Genomic DNA, 25,734 nt, shown 5'->3' on the forward strand with positions numbered 1-25,734 from the left:
TGTTACAGCATGACTGGAACTTGAGGGCATTATGCTAAGTGAAATAAGTCAGAGAAAGACAAATACTGTATGATTTCATTTATATGCAGAGTCTTAAAAAAAAACCCAGACTCATGGAAAAAGAGATCAGATTTGTGATTTCCAGAGGCAGGTGATGGGGAGTGAGGGAATCGGATGAAAGTGGTCAAAAGGTACAAACTTCCAGTTATTACTGGATTGTATGTAACTGGGGATATAATGATACCACTGGGGATGCAGTGCATGACTTGATGACTATAGTTAACACTGCTATATGGTATATTTAAAAGATGCTAAGAAAGTAGATCTTGAAAGTTCTCACAACAAGGAAAAAAACATTTTTTTCTCTCTCTTTTTTATATCTATATGAGATGATGGATGATAACTAAACTTATTGTGGTAGTCATTTTGCAACATATGTAAGTCAAGTCATTATGCTGTGCCCCTTGAACGTATAGAGTGCTGTACGTCAATTGTATCTCAACAAAACGGAAAGAAAAAAATCAATACCTACACATCCTATTGGAGTGAGGAGTACATGACCTAACTTAACCCCAGTGCCTGTCACAGTGCCTGCATGAACCAGGGCGCAGCGGTCACAGCTGCCATTATCATTGCCACTTGTGAATTTAAACAAGGTATAAACTGGGGAAAAAGAGGTTTTTAGCAGAGGTTCTCAACCTGTTTCCAGTGCACACCCTGATGACTTCGTGCATGGCACACGCGCTCCATGGGCCTTCCCAGGCTGATATTTAACTTCTGGTACCTCATTTTCCGTCACATGAGGGACATATCAGAGAGTGAAAGTGACGCCATAGGCACAACCTTCAAACCTCTCAGTTATAAATGGAGACTGAACGGTTGCAAATTTGAATAATTACCAACAAACTACTGGCAGCAACCTGACATCTCAGAACCCAGCAGGGTGCTGTATATCAGCCCTCTGTAGGTTTAATCATGGTGCTGAGAAAACCACCTCTCTCCCCGTCTGCTCCCTGGACTGTCAGCTCCCCTTGGGCAAAGGCTACGTGAATTCTTCTGTGTTCTTGGCATGTAGCTCATTGTCTGGCGCATTAACAGTAACTGATAAATACTTGTTGAATGGACTGTCCTCCCCTACCCCAAGGGAGTGACAGGCCACAGGTTTTCTCCCCTGAGGAAATTGGAGAGCCCTACAGCACTGAAAGGGAGGAACTGGACAGAGTGCCATGGTTTGAAGGATAAACAGCAGCTTCTCGTCAGCAGCTCAACCATCCTTCCGGCTTTATCAGCCCAATAAGAATCAAAGAAAGGGGCTTTGTTACCCAAGTGGAATATTACCAATGGCTCAGTTCCCAATCTAAAGCTAGAAAGACATTTAGTGTCTTTTCAAGTTCTTGTCTAAACTCTCTCTTGAGTTTCAAGTCCTAGAGTCTGCTTTCCTCATTGAAAAATTTCCTGGTATGAAGAGATGGGACAACGAGCTTTAAATAACGTAAGTAGATAAATACTTAGACTATTAGATGGTGATGAATATTAAACAAAAAAGCAGAGAACAGGAATCAGGAGTATGGAGGGGGAATGCAATTTTGCATAAGAGGGTCAGAGAAGCATTCAGTAATAAGGTGAACTTTGAGTAAAGATCTGAAGAGGGGGAGGGAGGGAGCCAGGTGCTATCTGATGTAGAGTGCCCCAGGCAGAGGGAACAGCTGGTGCTAAGGCCCTGAGGTGTGAGCATGTTTAGCATGGCTGAAGATCATCAATGAAACCCCTGCGGCTGGGTCAGAGAGAGCTAGGCAAGAGCAATAGGGGGTGATGTCAGGGAGGTAATGGGCCTGTCAGGTCACAGAGGGCCTGGTGGGCCACGGCGAGGGTGTCGGCTTTTGCTCTGCGTGAGATGGGAGCGTTTTGAGCAGAGGAGTGCTAAGGTCTGACTTGGAGTTTGATGGAATCACTCTGGCTGTTCTGTGACAACAAAGTGAGAGAGGACAAAGGTAAGAGAGGAGAGGCCAGTTAGGAGCCACCAGGGGAAGGCTGATGGTAACCTGGAAGATGGTGAGAAGTGGCTGGATTCTGGATACACTTTGAAAGTAGAGCTGACGGCTTTGCTGGTAGCTCAGACGTGCAGTGGGAGAGGAACCTCCTTCGAATGGAGCTCCCTTCTCTCAAGCTTAGGCCTGTTACATGTGAAAGGAGGTGGTCATTATATCACTGGGGGTATAGATAGATGCCTACCCATTTTAGTAAATCCTTTTATGGACTTGACTCAATTTTCCTTTTGGAAACCGTTTCTAAGTTTAGTGCTATCTGTAGCTATCATTGAATGTGCAGCCTTCTATCAGCAAGTCACAGAAGGTCAGCCGGGAAGGAACTTGGAGGTCAAATGAGCCAGGGTGCCCACAGCGTGGGGGAGGTCTCCGGTGCTTAGCCCAGGCATTCCAGATGATACATAGTAGTGGTTGTTACCGTATCCCATTTGAGAAAGCAATTCCCTTTTCAATCCTATTTTCATTACATATCAAGAAGCAATTTCAGCGTGGTGGTAAATCTTAAGCACTTCTTGAACACTTCCTTATTTACCTTTCCAACCAAGAAAGATGGGCCTTGGGGTCAGAGGCATAGCAGGCAACAAGATCTCACCAGAATTTAATAACATGGTTTTGAATTCACTAAGTATACTTATTTTTTCCAAAAGCATATTTATTTGTGGACTCACATTTATTTAGTTTTTGGACTCATATTAGTGTAGTTACACCAAATGACTCTAACATTTGATTCAAATAATTCTTAAAAGCATTAGAATGATGGCAGATATTCTCTTGTGTGTTTGATTTTTTTAAAAAAACATTTATTGATGTATACATTCATATGCAAAAGTACACATAAGTATACAGTTTGATGGTTTTTCACAAAGTGAACAACCTGTAACCACTGCTCAGATGAAGACAGAAAGTATTAAAAGTGTCTCAGAAGTTCCCTTCTTTGTAACTGTTTCTCCTCTCCCCACCCCCAACAAAAGACACTACTGTCTTGACTTCTAATATCTTAGATAAGCTTTGCCAGTTTTCAAATTTATGTAACTGAAATTATCCAGTATAAATTCTTTGTGTTTGGCTTCTTTCAAGCCATGTTACATTTCAGTTTCGTCTGTATTGTTTATGTAAGATTAATTCATTCTTTTTCATTGCTGTGTATTACTCCATTGTAGTAATACATAAAAATTTATTTACCCACTCTATTGTGGATGGACTCTGTTTCCAGTTTTTGGTTAGTAGTTACAGGTGGCTATGAACATTCATTTGCGTGTCTATACATTTCTGTTAGGTACACAGTTTTCAGCCGTTCTTGTAGGTGTGTAGTGATATCTCACGGTGGTGTGGATTTACATTTCTCTGGTGATTAATGGAATGGAGTACCCCCTTTTTTGTTTCCTGGTCGTGGGATATTTTTGAAGTACCTAGTCAAGGCTCTCGCCATTTTTTAAATTGACTTGTAAATGTCCTTTATATATTCTGCATACCAGGTCTTTTTTAGGTAATTGCATTGTAAATACCTTCTTTCACTCTGTGATTTGCTTTTTTTTTTTTTTTTTTATGAGGAAGATCATCGCTGAGCTAACATCTGTGCCAATCTTCCTCTATTTTATGTGGGATGCCACCACAGCATGGCTGGTGAGCTGTGCTATGTCTGTGCCCAGGATCTGAACCTGTGAACCCTAGGCTGCAGAAGCAGAGTGTGCAAACTTAACCACTATGCCACTGTGCTGGCACCTGTGGTTTGCTTTTTGACATTGTGGTCCAATTTGTCAATATCTTTCTTTGTCATTGTCGCTTTTTTTGGTCTTATTTAAGAAATCTTTGCCTACCCTATGATTATAAAGATATTCTCTTATGTTATCTTCTAGAAGATGCTTTATTGTTTAACCTTTCAGATTCAAGTCTATAATCTATCTGGAACTGATTTTAGCATATGGTATAAAACAGGGAGTCAGAATTCGTGTATATCCAATTATACATTGGGTGTATAATTGACTCAGCATCAGCAACTGAGAAAAGCCATCATTTCCCCTCCTGCTTTGCAGTGTTGTCTTTGTTGGGAATCAAGTGCCTGCGTGTTTCTACGCTTGTTTCTGGGCTTTTTATTTTGTCCCACTGGTCTACTATGTAACCTTGAGACAGGACTGCATTATCTTAATGACTAATGAAGTTGAACATCTTTTTATGTGCGTTGTTGGCCATTTGTACATCTTCTCTGTAGAAAAATCTATTCAAATACTATGCCAATTTTTTAAATTAGGTTTTCTTTTTATTGTTTACTTGTAAGAGTCCTTTATATATTCTGGTTACTAGACCTTTATCAGATATCTGATTTCAAATATTTTCTTCCATTCTGTGTGTTGTCCTTTCAAGCATGAAACTCTTTATTTTTTGTGCAACCCAACGTATCTGTTTTTTCTTTTGTTATTCATTCTTTTGGTGTCATATTTAAGAGACTGTTGCCCAATACATGGTCATAAAGATTTACATCTATGTTTCCTTCTAAGAGTTTTATAGTTTAAGCTTTTACGTTTAGATCTTTGAGTTAATTTTTGTACATTGTGTGAGGTGCAGGTCCAAATTCATTCTTCCGTGTGTAGATATTCAGTTGTCCCAGCACCATTGGCAGAAAGACTATTCTTTCCCCGACTCAATGGTCTTGATACCCTTCTTGAAATCCAATTGATCACAAGTGAGTGGGTTTATTTCTGGACTTTCAATTTCCTTCCATATGTCCTTATGCCAGTACTACACTGTTTCGATTAGTGTAGAATTGTAGTAAGTTTTGAAATTGGGAAGTGTGAGTCCTCCAATTTTGTTATTTTTCAAAATTGTTTTGGCTATTTGGGGTCCCTTGCATTTCCAGATAAGTTTTAGGATCAGCCTGTCCATTTCTGCAACAGAAGCAGTTGGAATTTTTATAAAGATTGCATTGAATCTGTAGATCAATTTGGAGAGTATTGCGATCTTAACAGTACCAAATCTTTTAATCCATGAATACAGATGCCCTTCTATTTATTTACATCTTCTTTAATGTCTTTCAAAAATATCTTATAGTATTCAGTGTACAAGTTTTCTACTCCTTGTTAAATTTTTCCTAAGCATTTCATTCTTTTTGACATTATTGTAAATGGAGTTGTTTTCTTAATTTTATTTTTTGCATGTCAGACTTCTAACCTACAGAACTGTAAGATCATAAATTTGTGTTGTTTTAAGCTACTAAGTTTGCGGTAATTTGTTACAGCAGCCACAGCGAATTAATATACTCCGTGTGATTTTAATTCTTTGACATTTGTTTTGATGTGCTTTATGGCCCAACAAAGGATCAATTTTAGTAAATGTTCCATGTATAGTTGAAAAAAATATGTATTCTATAGTTATTGGGTCAACTGTTTATACATATATGTAAAATCATACTTGTTAGTTATGTTGTTCATATCTTATATATCCTTACTGAGTTTTTGTCTGCCTGTTACATCAGTTATTGAGGAAGTATGTCAAATTGATTGTAAATTGGACTACTATAACTTTTATTTCTATCAATGTTTGTTTCAGATATTTTTAAGGCTCTGTTATTAGGTGTATACATTTAAAATTGTTACATCCTCCTGACGAATTAACTCTCTCATGGTTATCAAAAGTCTCTAACTCTAGTAAACTTCTTGCCTTAAAGTGTATTTGATGTATTAGTTTAGCTATACTTACTTTCTTCAGTCAATGTTTGCATTGTGTGTATTTTTTCATTTTCAACTTTTCTGTGCCCTTATATTCAGGGTATCTGTTGTAAGCAGCAGGTGATTGTTTGATAATCCAGTTGGACATTTTCTCTTTAAATTAGAGTATTTAGTAATTCAATCTACTATCTTACAATTTTCTTCTATTTTCACAACTTTTCTATTTTAATTTTTTTCTCTTTTGTCTTCTTTCAAGTTCACAAATTTATTACTCTTTTCAGTCCCCTTAGTAGCTTGTTAGATAGCATTTCTTTGTTTTCTTCTTTTAGAGATTGCGCTAGAGAATAAAACATGCCTCCTTAACTTATTACAGTATGATGTAAATTGATCCTCTTCCTACTTCCTGGACAACATAGGACCCTAAGAATACTTACTCCATTTATCTTTGTCCACATTCTTTTTTTTTTATTGAGGGATAATTAATATATAACATTATATTAGTTTCAAGAGTACAACATAATGTTTGGTATTTGCATATTTTGTGAAATGATCACCACAATAAATCTAGTTAACATCTATCACCATCCATAGTTACAAATTTTTTATTCTTGTGATGAGAACTTTTAAGATCTATTCTCTTAGCAACTTCCAAATATGTAACACAGTATTATTAACTATAGTCACCATGCTATACATTTTATCCCCACGACTTACTTGGTTTATAACTGGAAATTTTTATCTTTTGACCCCATTCACCCATTTTGCTTGCCCCTTGCCCCCCCCACCTCTGGCAACTGCCAGTCTGTTCTCTGTATCTATGAGTTTGTTGTGTGTGTGTTTTTTTTAGGGTTTCACATGTAAGTGAGATCATTTGGTATTTGTCTTCTTCTGTCTGACTTAATTTACTTAGCATAATGCCCTCAAGGTCCATCCATGCTGTTGCAAATGGCAACATTTCCTTCTTTTTTAAGGCTGAGTAATGTTCCATTGTATTAACACATTTTCTTTATCCATTCATCCATCAACGAACACTTAGGTTGTTTTCATATCTATTCCCCTCTACACTTTCATGACATTGTTGAACTTATTTTAGTTCTACATATATCTTACATTGCACAAGAAATTATTATTATTTTGTGCAGCCAATATTTATTTGGTTTTACTCATATATTTGCACTTCCCATGTCTTTATTCTTTTCTGTGTTTCCATGCTTCCATTTGACATCATTTTCTTCTCCCCCAAAGAATTTTCTTTAGTATTTCTTCTAGTGCATTTCTGTTGGATATGTATTCTCTCAGGTTTTGTTTGTTTGAAAATATTTTTATTTCATGTATATTTTGAAGGATGTTTTCACTGAGGGTAGAGTTCTAAGTTGACAATTGTTTGCCTTCAGCAGGTTGAAGATGTTATTTCATCGTTCCTTGGCTCCTATCATTTTTGTTCAAAAGTCAGTCTTCATCATTACTGTTGCTCTTTTGAAGATAATATGTTTCTTTTCCTAGGCTAATTTCAAGATTTTCTGTCTTTGTCTTTAAATAGTTTTACTATGATATGCCTAATCGTGGTTTTCTTTAACCTGTTTGGAATTGTAAAGATTTTTAAATTTTTAGCTTGATGTCTTTGGTAAGTTTGGACAAAAATTTGAGCAAATATCTATTGAAGTATCACACCTCTCGATTCTCTCTTGTTTCTCCTTCAGGATCTCCAAATACATATATGTTAGAGCTTTTCACCAAGTCCCACATCCCTCTTTTGCTCCTTTGTACATTAACTATACTTTTCTTTTGGTTTGGCTTTCCATGCTCAGTCTAAATATTTTCCACTGACCTATATTCCTGTTTATAGATCCTCTTTTCTACACTGTCTTATCTGCCATAACCCTTATCTATTATTTTTGGTTATTGTATATTTCAATTCTAGAGTTGCCTTTTTCATTTTGTAAAGATTCTAGTTCTTGTGAAATTCTGCATCTTGTCGTCTACTTTCTTGAGCTTATTAATCATGGATGTTTTGAAGTCTGATAACTCCAATATCTAATTTACATATGGGTCTAGTTTTTTGCTTAGTTTTTGGTTATTTGATTATGTCTCCTGACATGCCTAGTAATTTTTGGTAAATGCTGGACATAATATTGACAAATTATAGAGCCAATTTGAAGCTCTGGATTATGTTATCTTCTTCCAGAGAAAATTACATTTTCTTTTGCTTCTGTCAGGTGTTTCGAGTATGGTAGATCATTTGGTTACACCTGGATTTGAGCTGGCTTGAAACCTGGCTTTAGTCTTTGTGAGGGTTGAGCTGTTTCTACTTCATTCTTGCTTCTAATGTGTAGCTCGTTCACGGTCCCAGTTGGAAATCTGGAGTGTTTCCCAGGGCCCCTCTCTTTGGTGGACCCCAAACCTCAATTTTTGTTATCATGAGACTGTTGACTTTTGAGCCTCTGGGTCCTATGAAGTTTACAAATCAGCAAATGCCTGGAGGAAAACAGTGCTTTAAATACTAGACTTATTTCAAATGCTTTCCTTCTTTCTTGGCTCTTGGCTCTTCAGGTCCTAGCTGCCTTAGTATCTCTCCAATGTCTTTAAACAGAAGTTCTTTGTTTTTATTTTTACATTTTATATATTTTATCCAGATTAAGTTGTTCTTGGCAAAGGGGTTGGTCTGAAGCAAACTAGTCTATCATGACTAAAAGCAGGAGTCCTTTGTACTTATTTTTGTCATTACCTTCTATTTTAAGACCAGTGATTCTAGCTTTTCTTTTATATTAGTCAAATAACTTCCTTTCTAAGTAAATGTATTTATTATGAGAAATGTACAAGTTGTAGCAAATTCAACAAATAGTATAGTAAATACTCATTTCCCTCCCCAATAAATTCAAGTAAAAAAGAGTTGCTGTGAATGAAGGTGGTAAGTAAGTAGCAGTACAGATGGTGCTTGGAGACGGCAAAAATGGTGGTGATGGGGTTCAAACAACTTTTATAGAGAGAGAAACAGAGACCCACAAAAGTCATTGTCTTGCCTAAAATTACCCAGAATATGTATGGTAGAGCTGATATGATAAATCAGGTCTCGCCATTCTTAATTCAGTCCCTTATTTGCTCTAACATAGAGCTCCAGGGGCTCTTCTCCCTCCCTGACTGGCTCTCAGATAGACTTCATTTCTGTAGTTTATTTTCCATTTTGGCCTGAATTCTTCCGTATGTATCCTAAGCCTATTTTTATAATTGTCTTTTAGTTATGGGATTGTAAAAAGCAAAGTATGTCTAGGCCTAACCCATGAGTGCGTTTCTGTGGGGTGTATATGCGTGTGTGTGTGTGTATGTGTCAAATCCCCATCAGTTTTTACTAGCAGTTTCTATATAATGTTTGAGCCCACGAGATTCAGCGTGATTGATCCTTCTAAATGCTCAGCTCCTTTTAAAACTGCATACAAAAGAAGGGCCAGTTCTGTGGAATTTATTGTTACTAAATCTCCTCTCCATTTGCTTAATTGTATTATTTGCCTGGGGGATGCTGTTTAAATGTGGAGCCAAGTCAGCTAAATGAAACATGATCCTGGCGCAAGAAAATAATGATGTGTCTCTTTTGCTAAATAACAGCCTCCCCCTCATCTCCAGATGCTTGGAACCACACCCTCATTTTTTTTGAGGCATAGGAGGGTGGTGCTGGGCTTGGTCTTGGCTGTCAAGCGCATGGGCCAGGGAGTGGGCAGACCAGTGCAGTGGGAACTGGAGCTCACAGTTGGAGAGCGAGCAGACCCTGAGGATGCTGTGAGTGACTGGAGAGACGAGACGGAGTCACTGGCCTTCCCTCTGCTCCTGGATTTAGGCCACATCTCACCCCCAGGCCAACCAAGCAGCTGAAAATTCAAAGCTCTAGATTAGCCCTTTAGTAGGGAAAACTGTCACGGTTGGAGGGACCTGCAAGAGGATCATCTCCTTCCTTCTTTTCTGGAAAGATTCCTGGGACCCAGTACTTAAAATGTCTAGATTAGTGTTTTTTCAACCATGTCATTAATAGAAACTTCCACAGCCTACCTTTCTGGTCTCTTTGACCTTCCCTTTTGGGGCCCTCTAAGGTCAAATGAGAGCATGGTATGCAGCAAAGACCACTCTACTAATATTTCCTGAGTGCCCACTCTGTGCCTGGTTCTGGCCTAGGCAGTGAGCAAAACCATAAGGGCCCACCCTTGTGGGGTTGACATTTAGGGTGGGGTGGGCTAAGAAAAGATAAATAAGTAAAATATGTGGATGGCACGATGAATGGAAAATGTTATGCAAAAAAGTAGAATGAGGGAGGGAGGCAGGGAGGGCTGCCATGTTAAATGGGTGGTCAGGGAAGGCCTCCCTGAGGAGGTGAAGGGGATGGACCCTGTGGTTTGGGGTGTAGGAAGAGGTTATAAGTGTCTGCTAAACTGGTGGACTTGAATGCTAGTGCATGTCAGAACTGTGGTAACACGCGGTCCCCTGGGCCCCATCGGAGATTCTGATTCATTAGGTCTAAGGCAGGGCCTGGCAGTCTGCTTTCCTAGAAATCTCCCTAAGCGATTCTGATGTGAGGATCAAAACTAACTTTTTTTTTCTTCTAATCTTTGAACTTTCTATTCTTTGAAGGCCTAAAAAAGAATTATTTTTAGGATAAGTGATTTTCAAATTCCAGAGAGAAAGGATTTTCCTGTAGACTGTCACCTTCTTGGCAAATGTAGTCCCCAGTACATGAAGGAGGGAAATGAGCAATTATTGAGTGCCTGCTGTGTGCTGGGTGCATTCTCCACATGCTGTCTTATTTGGTCCTCCTGACACTCCTGGAGATAAGCATCAAGTGAGCACAGTGAGGCCTAGAGAGGCCAGGGGACTCACTGGTTTAAAGGAATAGACTCCACATTCAGTGCTCATTCCACTTTGCTATGAGCTTTGGGCATGGAGAGGCGAATATGCGGTTGGCTTGGTCTCCCTCCTCAGCCAGGGCTAGCACCTTCACCTAGCTGATCCCAGCTTTGCTGAGGCTAGTTGGACTCTTGGTGAAAAATTTTCTCAAGAAGAGTTTCTGGAATAACTCCTGAGTGTCAGGCATTTTGAAAAACTGCTGATTTTCTCAATTAAAAGGGATCTCAGAGGTCCTGTAAGTTCCTAGGAGAAGGAAAAATGTGTTGTGTCTGCCACCATCCTTTCCACTTCCCTCCATATCTGTGGGAAGCATCGATAACTGATGGTGGCATCTTTCTTGAAGAACCCACGTGCAATCTCAGGACCCTCCTCAACTCAATGCCCTAGTTAATGGCTACTGATTTATTGAATACGCTCACAGAGAAGAAACCTATTTGCCATCCATTATCTGGACAATTCTTTTTTTTAACACATCAGAAAATCAGGGCTCAATGGGATCATTGTTTATGAAAGACACCTAGTTAGTAGCAGAGCTGGATATCATTTCAGACCATTGCTTTTTTACTAGCCACGTTAGTGGTTAGAAATCTCACTCCTCAAACTCAGGTATTGAAGATGTATAGCTGTAAACAACCATCAACCACACTCAATCTTGGAATCAAGCCATTTCTGCCTGGTGGCAGAAACGTAGCATGAGCTTCTCCCTTTGGAGCTGTGCCAAATTCTGGGAGCGAGCAGAGGGCCAACGCCTGGGTAGACCTCCATAGTCCCTCCTTGGTCACGTCTCTCTGTGCTGGCATCTACTGATGCTACCTCATTCTCTAGTCTTTAATCATCGTCTGCTGGCTTGCTGCTATCCAAGTACGTGTTCCTCATCTCGTCTGATCGTTGCTCTGGAGTCTTGCAACTTGCTGCTAAGTCATTTCCTATTGCCATTTGCAAGGTCCCTTCACATCCAACTCTCTCTCCTTCAGCCACTGGCCCTGCGTCCTTGCTGCTCTCCAAGGATGAGGGATCTTTCTGTTGTCTGTGTGTCCTTCCTGGATAGAGGTATTTTGAGGGGTTGTCTCAGGCTTGATTTGTCCAGTCCACTGAGAAGTCACCTTTTCTCTGGTGTCCTGTTGTTTTCCTGGCCTCCCCTTAGCATCTGGGGCCCAGGATTCATCTAGTCTCAGACCTTATACGTCAAGCAGGGGATCTGAGGTCTCTTCTCCCTCTGCTGGCACTCAGCCTGGGATGGAGTGGGAGACTGGTGCTGGGTCCCCTTCCTAACAATGCACTGTATCCACGTTCAGGCTTGTTCCCCACCCATGCCGTCCGCCTGCTGAAGCCTTTAATCCTGCTCAGGTCGGAAGCTTTCCCACTGCAGAGCCATCGCCTCTTCTTCCACATCTGTTGTTATACAGGAGTCCTTTCCTCTCTCAGCTCCCCACAGTGGGGAGAACTGAAAACATAGGTTTTCAGACTTTGAAAGCCAGGAAAAGTTTCTTGTTTCTTTCTCTGTTGACTTATCTTGTCCTGAGGCAATGACCTGGAGGTGACCTTACCTGAATGGAGAAAAGGCCAAGGGAACAGTGGAGAAGAAATAAAAAGAAGAACGCGCTCTTTCAAAACATTATGTCACATCGAGTTGCCTCAGAATTCTAGAGTTCAAAACTGAGTTTCACTTTGAGGTTGACAGACTATGGTCCATGGGCCAAATCTGGCCTGGTGCCTGTTTCTGTATGGCTTGCAAACTAAGAAAGCTTTTCACTTTTCAAATGGTTATATTTAAAATGGTTGTGAGGCAACTCTATAATATCCTCTACCTGCTTCTTGGCCCATAAATTCTAAAATACTAATTATCCAACCTTCTAAGAAAAAGCTCGCTGACCCTGGTTTAGAGCCCAGGTGGAGGTGGGTATTTGCTCTTGCGCTCTGAGGCTCCTGGAAGAGGAGATTCTGGGTTTGCCTCTGCTTATCCACATTCCAACTCTTTAAAATATCATTGGCTGCTCTGCCCTCACCGGCTGGTCTCAGTTCCAGGTTGGTTGAAGAGGATAAAACCTCAGAAAAGTTGATGAGGGAGACTCTTCCTAAGAAAAATCCCCTTCAGCATTACTATTGCTGTTAGTGATCCCCGGGAGCAGACATTATGTCTTTGGGGAGCTGCTTTCAACTAGCAGTGACACGTGGAAAATCTACTATGGAAATGAAGTTTCCTGCCTATAAGCTTGCATTTTGGCATCGTCCCATGGAATACATTGGGAAACAAATGTAATTCTCACAATTCTGTTCTCCTGACAAGAAACTATGTCACTTGAGTCAATGAATAATATATGTTGCTATACATTTTTAATAAAATGAACAAATTGTTTCTGAGTATTTGGAAGACTTAATTCTTCATTTGCTAGTTCATTTTGAAACCATTGCAGTTCTGCGTATTACTCCATATAAAGACGTGAAATTAACCATCATATTTTCTGCTGCGGTCTGAAAGTTGAACAAGTTAATGTTTCACCCAAATTAGCTTCTTTCCCTTCACATTTGCTCTCTCATTAACCTTCCCTATTTAGCCTGCAATAAAAATTACATCATGATCAAATTCAAGGAAGGTTTTTGTGTAAGCCGTGCCTAACATAGATATTTATTACTTGGCTCAAGGGGCAGGAGTTAGATTTATTTGGATAATTTGTTCACAATTTATGCTGTGACTATTTTAGACTCTTGAACATACAAACTCATGCTCTCATGTCAACCCATTGCCATAGTGATGTGCACATCGACTACACCCTGAGAGTTGGGTTTTGCTGATGTCTGTAAACTGAGATCTTTGAGCAAATCTTTTTGGAAAAGCCAATCTTTGCTATCAACTGGGAGAATTCATCTTAGTTTTGGTTAAGCTGCTGGCCAAACCAATTTGGTTATTTCTGCTTTCTCATTGTAGAGTATATAGTGATTATAATATTGAAGATTATCCTTTATACAGAGTCAAACCTTTATGTATATTCTCTCTCTTGATTATTGGACACCCTGTGGACTAAGAACATAAACACCATTTCTATTTAAAAGAAGGGAACACACCGAGGCCCAGAGAGGGAAACAGATCAATGGAGGCCACACAGCTAGTGAGTGGCTAGTTCCTCTGTCTTTTAGCTTTAACCCCCTTTTGCAGATCATGCTATTGCCTTTGTTTGATGATCAACATTTGTGGGGTCCAGATGATCCCCATTGTGGTTAGACAGGCTGATGTGTTTAAGGTGCCTGAGAGAAGAGTGTTTATGGAGTTTAGTATGGGCTTAAGCATCTTTGATTCTGAATTTAGAAGCAATCTTAATTTTTTTGCGGTTTTGGTCAAACCACTTGAGGCAAATAGAACTTAATTGTTCAAAGGAAATAGATTTTTTAAAGTCTTGTAAAATAGACCCATAATGCTTTTTGGAACTCGTATAACTCTGGCCCAAAATGTCTTAATAAAATAAATATAAGTGGATTAGAAACAGACAGATTGTCTTTCTGTGAAATACACTCAGGTCAGACCCAGAAGGAGAGACACTCAGAGAAATGTGTTTAGGGTTTCCGTGGACTCTGGCACTCTCTCTTCTTTTTCTGGCCTCACTTCTCTTTCTGATAACAGAACGAAGACGAAATCTGGTCTTAATCCTGAGACTATTTCTTTGTGCTTTCCAACATGCTTCTCTGAGTGTGGCTGTGTTTATCCCTTACCATATTGAATGGTATTATCCTTGCCTTCAGTGGGTAGCTATCTAATGAACGGGGTGGGGTGATGGTGTTTGACTTGACTGTGCTCAGTATTTTTGATATTCCAGCCTAAAGGATGCACATGTAACATCAATAACAGGGCAATGGTGCAGAAGTTTTGGTGGGATTTAGAGTTTTGGTGGATTGGGGTTAATCCCAACACTCCCACTCAGCTGTGCTGCATAAGTAAACTATATAATCTTTTTCAACCTCAGTTTCCTCAACTGTAAAATGAGAATAATCCTAGAGTATATCTACTGTTATTAAGTGGGGTAACATACGTGAGGAGTGTGTTGAGCTGGGTATGTAGCACATTGTAGACACTCAGTGTCTTCCTTATGGTGGATGTTGGTTGCTTTGACTTTGCTTCCATGGCCCTTTCCTTTACTAATAGCACCTGGTTTTCCTTTGGGGCGCTGCTCCTCCTCTACCACGTGGAGTCATGTTGGGATTGTCAGTTAAGGCAACCTTTCCTCAGCAGAGAAGGGAGGGGGCAGGTGGTCTAAGATAGCCCAATTGTCTCTTCTAAGATTTGATCCTGGTGCCAAGAGACTCAAGGACTGAAAATGGCTAAAGTTTTAAGTGGTTTCTGCTGCCTGGATCCCCAAGATGCCCCAATCCTTGGCCTTTCTGAGGCCTTGTTGGTCAGCTTTTCCTTAGATCTTATGGGCTGCTCCCGACACATATTTTTTAAGAGTTAAGCAATGCCATTGTTACCCAAGGTCTACATTAATTGTATTGCTGTATTAATTTCTAACTGGTAAATTTCATCATCATTGTTATCATTAACATAGTAAGGATATAAGTAAACAACTTATTTTTAAAATTACAAATGCAAAACGTAGTTTAAGGGGAAAAAATTAGAAAAGCAGCATAAAAGGAAACAAAAATCATCCACAATCCTTTAACCTAGAGATATCCACTCTTAACATTTTTGTAAATTGCTTGTCTTCTCCACATATGTGAGGTTTGTATGTTTTTGCCTATTTCTGTGAAATGAATTTTTATGAACACCCGTAAACCCTTGAAGATGACGTCAGAGAGAATAATGTGTGAGAAGTCTTTAGGGTCACTGGAGAGAGGTTATTTGGGGTGACCCAGTGACAGAAGTCCTGTAGTAGACATTTGGGTAGCAACTGAATCTTAGACTCATGAGTATGGTTCTCACAGTCACCTAGATCAACTCCCCTGTCCCATCTGCCCAAGGGTTCCACCCCTTCCTCAATCCAGGGGCCAAGTGGCTATCTGATTGGCTATCGCTAGTTCTGGGGAACTCAAGAGAATCTCTTCCCTTCTTTGAAGTACTCTTCCCACCAGAGGGATGGCTCTGATAGCATAGAGGATGACCGTCAAGGGGAAGGTGCCGAACACGCTGACAGCCCGGGGACAGGGGGCCGCCGCCGGAGCCACCTCCTCTTTACCCAATAGTGGACATGTTTTCTACAAGCGAGGCATATTTGACACACGAGTCAGATCCTAAAGGAAGCATGCAAGGCAAAAATAAAAAATAGTCATGGTTACCCTTAATGTTGGACAGATGACTGTTTCTTTGGTTGAGTATTGGATGAAGTATTTGGCTTGTCTCTAGAGAAGAGTCTTCATGAAATATACATCTAAATGCTAGAATCATCCTCACTTGCTGATTGCCTCCCTCTCCTCTTCCTCCCCTCTCCTTGATACCCTCTGAGGTGTACAGGCAAGACCAGACATGCATGAAGCCATCCACGCCTTTCACCTTGTGCTCACTCCAGGGCATATATATATATATATATATATATATGCACACTGGCATGCTGGCAGAAACCATGAAGTAGCTTTTTTTTTTTTCAGTTTTAAAAGGAATGGTGAAAACAAAACAAAAAAACATGTTCTGCTGAGCTATCCTAGCTGGAGTCTCTGAAGCTGAGTGTTTATGTCTGCGACCCCCAGTGGGCTATCGTAGAGATGTGGAATTCTAAGTCTAAACTGCAGACTCAGAGCCGTTAGCCTCAGGGGCTCTAACTGTAACAAGGCGAGGGTGCTCCATGCCAGTAGGGGTGCGTCAGCTTGCAAAACTGGGCTCGGTGATGGCTGTTGCTCACCCAGGACCAATTCCATTCCATCCCTCTGTTAAGGGGGTTCTTTAATTCTTGCGCACAATCTTGGCATATCTTTACAGAGAGCATTAAACCCAGTTTTATCAGACATCTGTTTGGTTGTATGCAAAAAAAACAGGTGCATAGGAGTCTTCTCATCTTTACCACTTGGACCACAGGCTTCGTATATCTCCTGTGCAGCACTTGTGAAAATGATGGACATTACGGTAGTACAGTGGCCATTTGCATTAGAGTCATTGCACTTATTAAAGGGTGCAGCCCTTTAACAGAAATCATTTTAAAATAAGCCTAAATCTTTATAATTTTGAAGTATTTTAAAATGTGATTTCATCTAACCAATAAAAATTATTGTGGTGTCATTCTTAGCAATTATCATGAAAACCATTTAGCGAGACAAATCGACCGTGACTTCTCGGGTGCGATCACGGCACGCGTTAGTGCAGAGGCTCTGATCTTGCCAGCTGGGGCAGCACAGTGATTCAAGCATGCTGCAGCCAGACTGCCAGGGTTCAGATCCTGGCTCTGCTGCTTGTTAACCTTGTGACCTCCCACAAGTCACTTCATGTCTCTGAGCCTCAATTTTCTCATTCATAAAATGGAGTTAATAGTGGAGTAAGCTCATGAGTTTGTCGTGAGGATGAAATGAAATATTATGCAAAGGACTTACATTCTATAAGTACCCAAAAATATCACCTGTTTGTTGCAGTTGGCGTTGCTGTGGTGGTGGTTCTTGTTGGAAACTATAAAGCGTGTGGCATCTATTACAGAAGCTGATTGCTCTGATCTTCTCAATTTGTGTGAAAGAAAATATTCCTTGTGCTAAATATCACTCTCTGGGTTCCAGAAACTCATTTTTATCAATTTCATCAGTCTATTAAATACTTTCTGAGACTGCCTATATATAAGGAGCTGAGCCAGGCTGTGTGAGGGGCTTCATGGGCCCTCGACATGCTTTAGCATAGTTGGGGATAAACGGTGAATATCTGGCATGTCTTCTGGTATGTCGTGTTGTAGGGCAATGGCTCCAGTGGCCAGTGCTTGGCAGCCCAGAGGAGGAGCAATGGCTAGTGCTGGAGTGGTCAGGGGAGACTTCGCTGAGAGAGGACTCTTGGTCTTGAAGAACGTTTAGATTTTAGGAAGGTGGGGAGGAATAACGAAGACACTCCTGATAGGAAACTACCAGATGGAGGTGGGCCAGTCAAGGTGTGTGTGTAAGCAAGAGGCAAATTTAATGGCACCTGTAAATGTGTTCATGAGAAGGCATGGCTGCGGGCACAGATAGATCTACATATTCTAAAGATTGCCACCGGGGGGGGGGGGGCAGCCTGGTGGTGCAGTGGTTAAGTTCGCACGTTCTGCTTCTCAGTGGCCCGTGGTTCACCAGTTCAGATCGTGGGTGTGGACATGGCACCGCTTGGCACACCATGCAGTGGTAGGCGTCCCACATATAAAGTAGAGGAAGATGGGCACAGATGTTAGCTCAGGGCCGGTCTTCCTCAGCAAAAAGAGGAGGATTGGCAGCAGACGTTAGCTTAGGGCTAATCTTCCTCAAAAAAAGAAAAAAAATGCCACCAGGACCCTGTTTCTCTCCTCTCTTCATCTCGCCCTGTTCTCTGACAGAGGTCAGTTGTCAGAAGGGATCACACCTGCTAGTGGCCAAATGGCTGCATAAGCACAGTTGTCATTCTTTCTGGTCCCAATGGAGTGGGGGAAAAACTTCCAGTGCCTATGCCAACAATGCCGACCAGGGTCTCATTGGGTCTCACTGACTTTGATTGGATCTTGTGCTTATCCTTGAGCCATCACTCTGGCCGAGGAGTGAGACATGATTGGCCATGTCCCAGGTAACAGTCGATTGATCTGCGTGAGAGGAAGGTGGATCCCCAAATGCAAATCGGAAACCACTGCTCACTAGTGGAGCAGTGCGGGACGCGGACGGAGGCCCTTCCCTTCCCTTCCCCAGAGGGGATTTTTTATGTCTAGGTTTATTCTCTTAAATTTGATACCTGATTGACAACAGCCTGAAAACTGGGAAATCTTTTACATACCTTGGGGATACTAAGTTTAATTCTCTATACCCTTTTGCATTAAAAAACGTACAACTGGGAACAGTTGTTTTGGTCAAAAACGAGTAACACTGCCACATGGCATGGCCCTCTTCGTCTCCTAAGACTGCTTCGTTTTCTGTAGACGAGGGAGAGGATAGGACTGAACAGGCCATAACTTCTGCTTGAAAGTTTTGTTTTGAGACTGCAGCTAGCTTATTTTCTCTGATTCCTTTGGTTCTTTGAGTCATTTTGGAATTGGCTCTCTGTGTTTTGGTGGCACTTGGTTTCCTCAAAGTTGAGGAAGCAGAGTCAGGGTTTTCAGAAGGGAGGTGCTAATGAAAAGGATTAGACTACATTTTTAAAACTAGTATCTTTACACCAAGGAGAATTCTTTTCATTCCCTCCTCTCTAGAAGGCTTGTCCAGTTTCTTACTGCTTGGGAAGTCTGACGACAGCCCCGTGATGGGTTGGGGTTCCCCCCTTCACTGTGTCCACCCCTTTTGGGTGAAGTTGTGATAATGATGACAATGACGAATGTGGCTGAAGCAAAGGCTATCACTGTTAAGGACTTCATAGGTTGGGAGTTTCCATTTATCATTTAATTTGATCCTTAAAACAATGCTATTAGGTTCACCCCATTATCTCAGTTTTACAGATGAGGCAGTGAGACTTGGGGAGACTAAATAATTTGCCCAAGGTCACACAGCTATGAAGAGATGTAGCCAACATACAAACACAGGTCTGTCTTCCACACAGACCTCTCGACCCGAGCTAGGCCTTTGCAGTTTCTGTAAAACACTACCTGATGGTGACGTTTTTGATTAGCGGTAATTTTACTTGCCAGAGTCACATCAATATTGTTTATCATGTGATTTTGAGCTAAGTATCTGGACACACAGGATTGTGTTGAGAGCATCAAACATGGTAACCCAGAGCTGGCCACTTGGTAAGTTTTCTATAAATACTGGTTTCTGTCCTGTATAGTCCCTGTTTGCAGTTACCTTTTGTTACCACATGGTGCCGCTGTTGGAGATGGGTTCTGCGTCGTCTGACTAAGGTTCTCCATGGCTTTGCGGTGCTCTTGCTGGTCCACATTCAACTGCAGGAGTGTCTTTGGGAGATGTTGGCATCAGCCATATGCTGAGCTAAATCAGTCCTCCTCAGGGGGGTCTTAGATAATTCCGAGACCGAATTCCTAGTTCCTAGTCAGACAATATTTGATTTATCTTTCTACCTTTTGGGATGGATAGCTATAGCACAATTTTACGGTAGCTGGTGTGCCAAGGTATTAAAAGCAGATATAGAGCACCACTGACTGCATCAGTGAGTGGATAAGTTATCCCTACAGGCCTCCCCTACATCTCTTGGGGAGGCAGTAGACACAGCGATGAGGAGTGTCGGCATTGTGGTTCCTGCCAACTTGGTTCACATCTTGTCTTTACCACTTTGAGCATGTGTAATTTGGGGCAAATATTTCAATTTCTGAGCCCTACATTTCTTCATTTGTAAATATTAACCTTTTTATGAGTTGATTGTGGTGCTTGACTGAGAAAATTTGCATCAGGGCTTAGTAAGTTCTCAGTAAACGACAACTGTTATTAATTATTCCCTTTGTGCTGTAGGCTAGAATTTTATACAGACAGTTCTGTGATGATGCTTCTTTTATAAATTCACATGTGTTCCAATGAGATTGATATGTTAGGGAACGATTAGAGCGTAATACAAATATTACATTTGGGTATGCTGACTATGTCCAGAAGAAACACTTGTGCCTCTGGAAACTACACCCAGCTGAACAAGGACACGTAGGAATACACACAATGCACACACCTTAAGCATCCACCATCCAAGTCAGGTCAGCACAGATGTTATGAGCCACACCCTCCAAGTGTGGTGCTACAACTTCCGTCTGATTTCCGATAATCCCCTTCCACCACTGCACAATAACAGGTCACAAGCTGCAACCCTTCCCACACCCGCTTTCACAAGTAAGCGCCAGGTCTTTTTCAAGGTAAACTGGCATATTTATTGTACAACTTATGTATTTCTCAACAGTTTAACACGTGTTGAAATATGCTAACATTTTATAAGGTTCCTATCTTTTTTAAAAATGTGTCACTGATGTAGATTTTGAGTGTGTGCTTTTTTCCCACAAGTCCTGTTTTTTATTGCGTGGTTTTGCATAGGGTGGTGATTTTTAGGAATGCCTGTGCTGTGTTATAGCAAAACTGATGGTCGCGGCCATTCACCAGTTCTCAAAGGGGGTTTGCAGTTAAGTGGGGGGACTTGTGCCACTAAGGTTTGATTCAGATCACTGGCGTCCAAGTCTGAAGTGCTAATGATTTAACTGCAGAATGGGTGTGCTGTGCTGAGCACTGGTAGGGCTCTTGCTTCCTTGCTTTCTCCGAGCAGCTAACTGGAAGCCATGGTTGGCATAGCCTGGAATGTACCAATCTTTCTTCACAGGAAATTGCCACAAGTAAAGCTTGCCAGCACTTCCATTTCTCTCTTTTCATCTCTCGTGTGCTGGAGTCCCTGAAGATGGGCATGGGATACCATCTTTCTGCTTGAATTGGCAGCCACTTCTGGTAGTAATGATGCCTCAAATTGGCATAGTGTCTTAAGATTTCTTTCAATGTACTTTTACAATTAATTAGTCTACTTTATTATTTTAAATATCTGGGGCAGTTGGTAAGACCATCTTCTTTTCATTACAGAATGCCCAGTGTGGGAATAACACATCAATATGTATGGCCAGTTTCCATTTCATGCCATGGCAGATATTATTAGTCAGCCCTAAATTTCTTTTCTTGCTGAACTTGAATCCTTCTTCAGACAGTATTCCATATAATTCCTACCAATAGGTTGGCAATAAGAAATGATATTTATTTACCTTCTAAGATCTAGACTTTTGAGCTCCTTGGGGCAGAACGTCTCTCTATCACAGTAGGCAGGAACGAATGTTTAATGAGGTGGACTGAATGACTGAGGAGACAGGTAAGGCAGGTTAGGTGATGTTCTCATGGTGGCGATGTCTGTATTTTACAAAAGATGTTAGGCAGTGGGATACTAAGAATGTGCTGTTAACTGGGACACCCCCAGGCAACCAATTCCCTACTCAGGAAGTTATCCTCTGGGGTTAGTGAGCCAACATTCCACTCAGAAAGCCCATTTGGCTCTTTTTAGCTCCTCTATCCATATGACAGGCTCTGGGGATTTGCATAAGGAATGCTGGAGATAGGTCTTCCCTGGTGAAAATGAGTGGCCCATCCATTAGCATCATGGGTGTTAGAAATGGGTCTCTCAGTGGTGAAACTGGTGAAGTCAACATATGTGGATTGGTTGAAATATGCTAGGGATGCCTCCTCATCCTCCCATTAAACGGGTTGTAACAGCCCACCTGCAGTCTGTTCATTTGGGGCTGGACCCCGAGGCACGACCTTAAAGGAGACTGTGCTCAGCCACTGGTGCAGATTTCTGTTTGTCTGAGGCTGACTGCTCGGATCACACCGACTTGATTAGAGACTATGGGAGTAGCTGCTTTGGGTCAACCTTTCAGGCAAGCTATGGTCAGCATGCCTGGGCAGTCGTAGAGCTGAGATCTCATCAGTGTTATAGTACAGGCTGTGTGAACTGCTCTGTGCATCCTCACCATTAATGCTTGTTTATAAGAGGTCTCCAGTGGGCTGGATTTAGGCTGACACCTGTTTTCGTTAGGAAGGTTGTCAAGTAGGACTAACCCTCACTCACATTTAAACAATGACAATTATCTACCAAAAAAACACAAAACTAATACTTCAGCATAATTAGCTTAGGTCAGTTCAAAGCTCCAAAGTCACACAGAAAATTAGTCCAAATCTGGAACTAATGGGTCTCTCAGTGGTGAAAGCCACATCAGGGCTTTTCCCCTAGAGCTCTATGATTTTTTTTTCATAGGGCCACTACGTATGGTTGTGCAGGTGGTGTACTGCATTAGAGTTCCACTTCTAAGGGGGCACCATTTATAACACAAATATCGGGGTGATTTTTTTTTAAAGATTGCCACCTGAGCTAACATCTGTTGCCAATCTCCTTTTTTTCCCTTCTTCTCCCCAAAGCCCCCCAGTACATAGTTGTATATTCTAGTTGTAGGTCCTTCTGGTTCTGCTATGTGGACACCACTTCAACATGGCCTGACGCGCAGTGCCATGTCTGCGCCCAGGATCCAAACTGGTGAAACCCTGGGCCGCCGAAGCGGAATGTGTGAACTTAACCTACTCAGCCACGGGGCCAGCCCATAAATATTGTATATTTATAATATTTATTATGTCCATTTCCTGGCAGATATCAGTAGACTGCTATGTTCTGAAAAAAAAGTAGCGATCATGGCAACGTTTATACAAGAGGAAGTAGAGACTCTTGAGGGAGGGGTTGCCTCCTTTTGTGTTCATGAGTCGAGTACTAGTGGGTTGATTTCTTTTAGGATTTCGTTTAATCTTTCCCTCAGGTGAAAGAGCAGGAGGGCTCATAGCCCCTCATCCCTGGTGCCTAATGGGAGCTCTATAGTTTGTTGAGTGAATGAGCAATTAAAGGAGCTGGAAGTTTCATGTTCCTCAACACTACTAAAACGCCGCTCTTGACAAGCAAAGAACTAAGATACAGGAATAAAAAGCTCTTGAGAGCTGGGGTGCCAGGCTGTGCAGTGGGGAAGATAGGTGATAAAGGAGGAGGGGAAACGTGAGGGGCCTTAATACGTTTGAACCAAAAGGATCTTCTGACCCCAACTTCCCCAGCCTAGGACTGTCTCTCCTGCCAAGTTACCCTGCTCCCATCTCTGCGTTTCTCATGCTCTGGAATTGTTGTGTGCATTTGTTCCTTCACTAGAAGGTGCACTCCACGAGGACAGGGCTTTTTAGCTAATTTGTTCAGTGTTGTATCCATAGCACCGAGAAAGCGTCCAGCCCCCAGTAAATATTTGTGGCCTAAGTGACGGCCAGCTGAAGATTAGCCAAACGTGTGTATTCATAGGCCCAGAGATTTGAAGGGAAGCTTCAGGAGATCTTGTCTGCCATGGTCTGAATGTCTATGTCCCCTTAAATTCATATATGGGAATCCTAACCCCTAAGGTGGTGGTGGTAGGAGGTGGGGCCTCTGGGAGGTGATTGGACCGTGAGCCTCATGAATGGGATGAACGCCCTTGTAAAAGAGGCCCTGGAGAGATCTCTCCAGCGCTTCCACTGCGTGAGGATGCGGTGAGAAGTCTGCAGCCTGGAAGAGGACCCTCGCCAACCCTGCTGGCACCCTGGTTTGGGACTCCTGGCCTTCAGAAGTGTGAGAAAGAAATTTCTACTGTTTGTAAGCTACCCAGTCCACGGCCTTTTATAGCAGCCTGAATGGACTAAACAGTATCTAAGTTCCAGTTTTACAGATGGGGAACAGAGAGTCAGCTGGGGGGTGAACTAGAGGTTCAGCTGGGGGGTCACTGAGTATTGTTTGAGCTTTTTGTTTGCAATTTCCGAGCCAGACTGATGGCATGTCAGAGCCAGCCCTTCATTTTTGTGCCTATAACCCCTTGCACATGCATGGTATCCTAAGACCCAGCTTTTCTTTTTTTTTTTTTTTAATGATTCCACCCTTTACTTCACCTTGTAGATGCAACTCCCATGCAGGCCACACTCCTCAGGGCCACAGCTGCCCAGGAGAGAAGGGTGTGCTACACAACAGTTTTTAGACACGTGGCCCGACCATGTGCCATTTGAAGATTACTGCAAATGATTCTATTTGTAATTTCTCAGCCTCTCACTGCCTTGCCCCTCACAAACTCTCACCATCTTTCTACTGAGAAGGAAACAGGAATAGGGGCAGGAAGAGATAAATCTAACAAGAACCATTTGGCAGCTACAAGATTTAGGGAATTAAGACCATGAAAGATGAATTGTATCTCAAGCATTTGGTGCTCACACAGCAACCTCACTGCAGTATCTTGCTGCTAAGGGAGACGTTGTCACATAGACTCTCTCAGCAGAGCACCTCAGAAGAGCATCCATTGGGCTCCCAAACTGTAAGGCCCCAAGCCCAGCACCTCTCTGCTAGCCTCCTGCCATGAGGCGCCATAGGAATATCTTCATAGAGCAAATGGTGGAGTAACACCTATGGAAGGCTTTTGTGTATGCACTCGAAAGCTGCGCTTCAGTTAGAAGATGAAAGAAAGGTGGTGTCAATCAGCCGTGAGTCTGTGAGTTATCTGCAGCGCCACTAGGGTGGGCAGGATGCTAGGAAGCAGCTTGGGAGAGGCCCCTGCTAGAAATGGCAGTCAGAAGGGTGTCTGAAAATAAGGCTACATATAGGCACCCAGAGGAAAGCTCTCACATCCCTGTTCTAGCTCTTCTCTCTCTACCTGTCTTCCCATCTGATGTTCACCATGCCTGAGTACTCAGCTTCCTGATTAAGTGGCTGGACCAGCTTCTCAGCAAGATAAGATGGTACCTAAGGGCAGACTATAACAGCTCCTACCTACACCATGATGCATAGGTTAATATCTGCACTCTGTGGGGAGAGCTCAAGATGACAGCTTAGGACGTCTGGAGACAGAGGAGCTTTAACAAATATATGCACTGATGTAATCTACGCTCCAATCAAGATATAGAATAAAATCATAATCTCGGAAAGTTTCCTCTTCCTCCTGTGTAGTGAATCCTTCTCCAGCCACCGGTGACCACTGTTCTGACTTCTATCCCTTGGATAAGTTTTACCTGTTCCCGAGCTTCACATAAATGGAATCCTCCAGTGTGTAATCTTTTGTGTCTGCTTCTTTGCAAAAAATAATATTTTTGAAATCTATACACATTGTCACATGGATCAGAGTTAGATCCTTTGTCTTGACAAGTAATGTTTCATTGTATGAATATACAGCTGTTTGTTCATTCTTTCTGTTGTGGATGCACAGTAGAATTGCTTCCAGATTTTCACTTCTTTTAATGAAGGCTGTTTGTGAATTGGTGTACAAAACTCTTTGTGGACATGTTTTCATTTCTCTCAGGAAGCTAGCTAGGAGCAGGATTTCTGGGTCATATGACAGAGGGATGCCTACCTTTATAAGCAACTACCAAACTGTTTGCAAAGTTGTGTCATCATTTTATGTTGTCCTCAGGGGTTCCAGCTGCTCTACATTATTGCCAACAGTAGGTAATGTCTTTTTTTTTTTTTTTTTTTTTTAACATTTTAGCCATTCTGGAGTAGGTAGTAGTATTTCATTGTGAGTTTTAGCTTGAATTTC

General features: G+C 41.7%; 1 long non-coding RNA gene across 1 annotated transcript in view; it reads left to right on the forward strand.

The window, feature by feature from the left end:
- Window positions 1-1,136: 1,136 nt before the first annotated feature.
- The window catches only part of LOC139076151 (uncharacterized), a 140,428-nt gene continuing 115,830 nt past the window's right edge, over window positions 1,137-25,734 (forward strand). The window contains exon 1 of the long non-coding RNA XR_011527448.1: window positions 1,137-1,492. This is a non-coding gene — a long non-coding RNA (uncharacterized lncRNA). The remainder of the gene's footprint in view (window positions 1,493-25,734) is intronic.

Source organism: Equus przewalskii, chromosome 15 (genome assembly GCF_037783145.1).
Source record: "Equus przewalskii isolate Varuska chromosome 15, EquPr2, whole genome shotgun sequence".
NCBI lineage: Eukaryota > Metazoa > Chordata > Mammalia > Perissodactyla > Equidae > Equus > Equus przewalskii.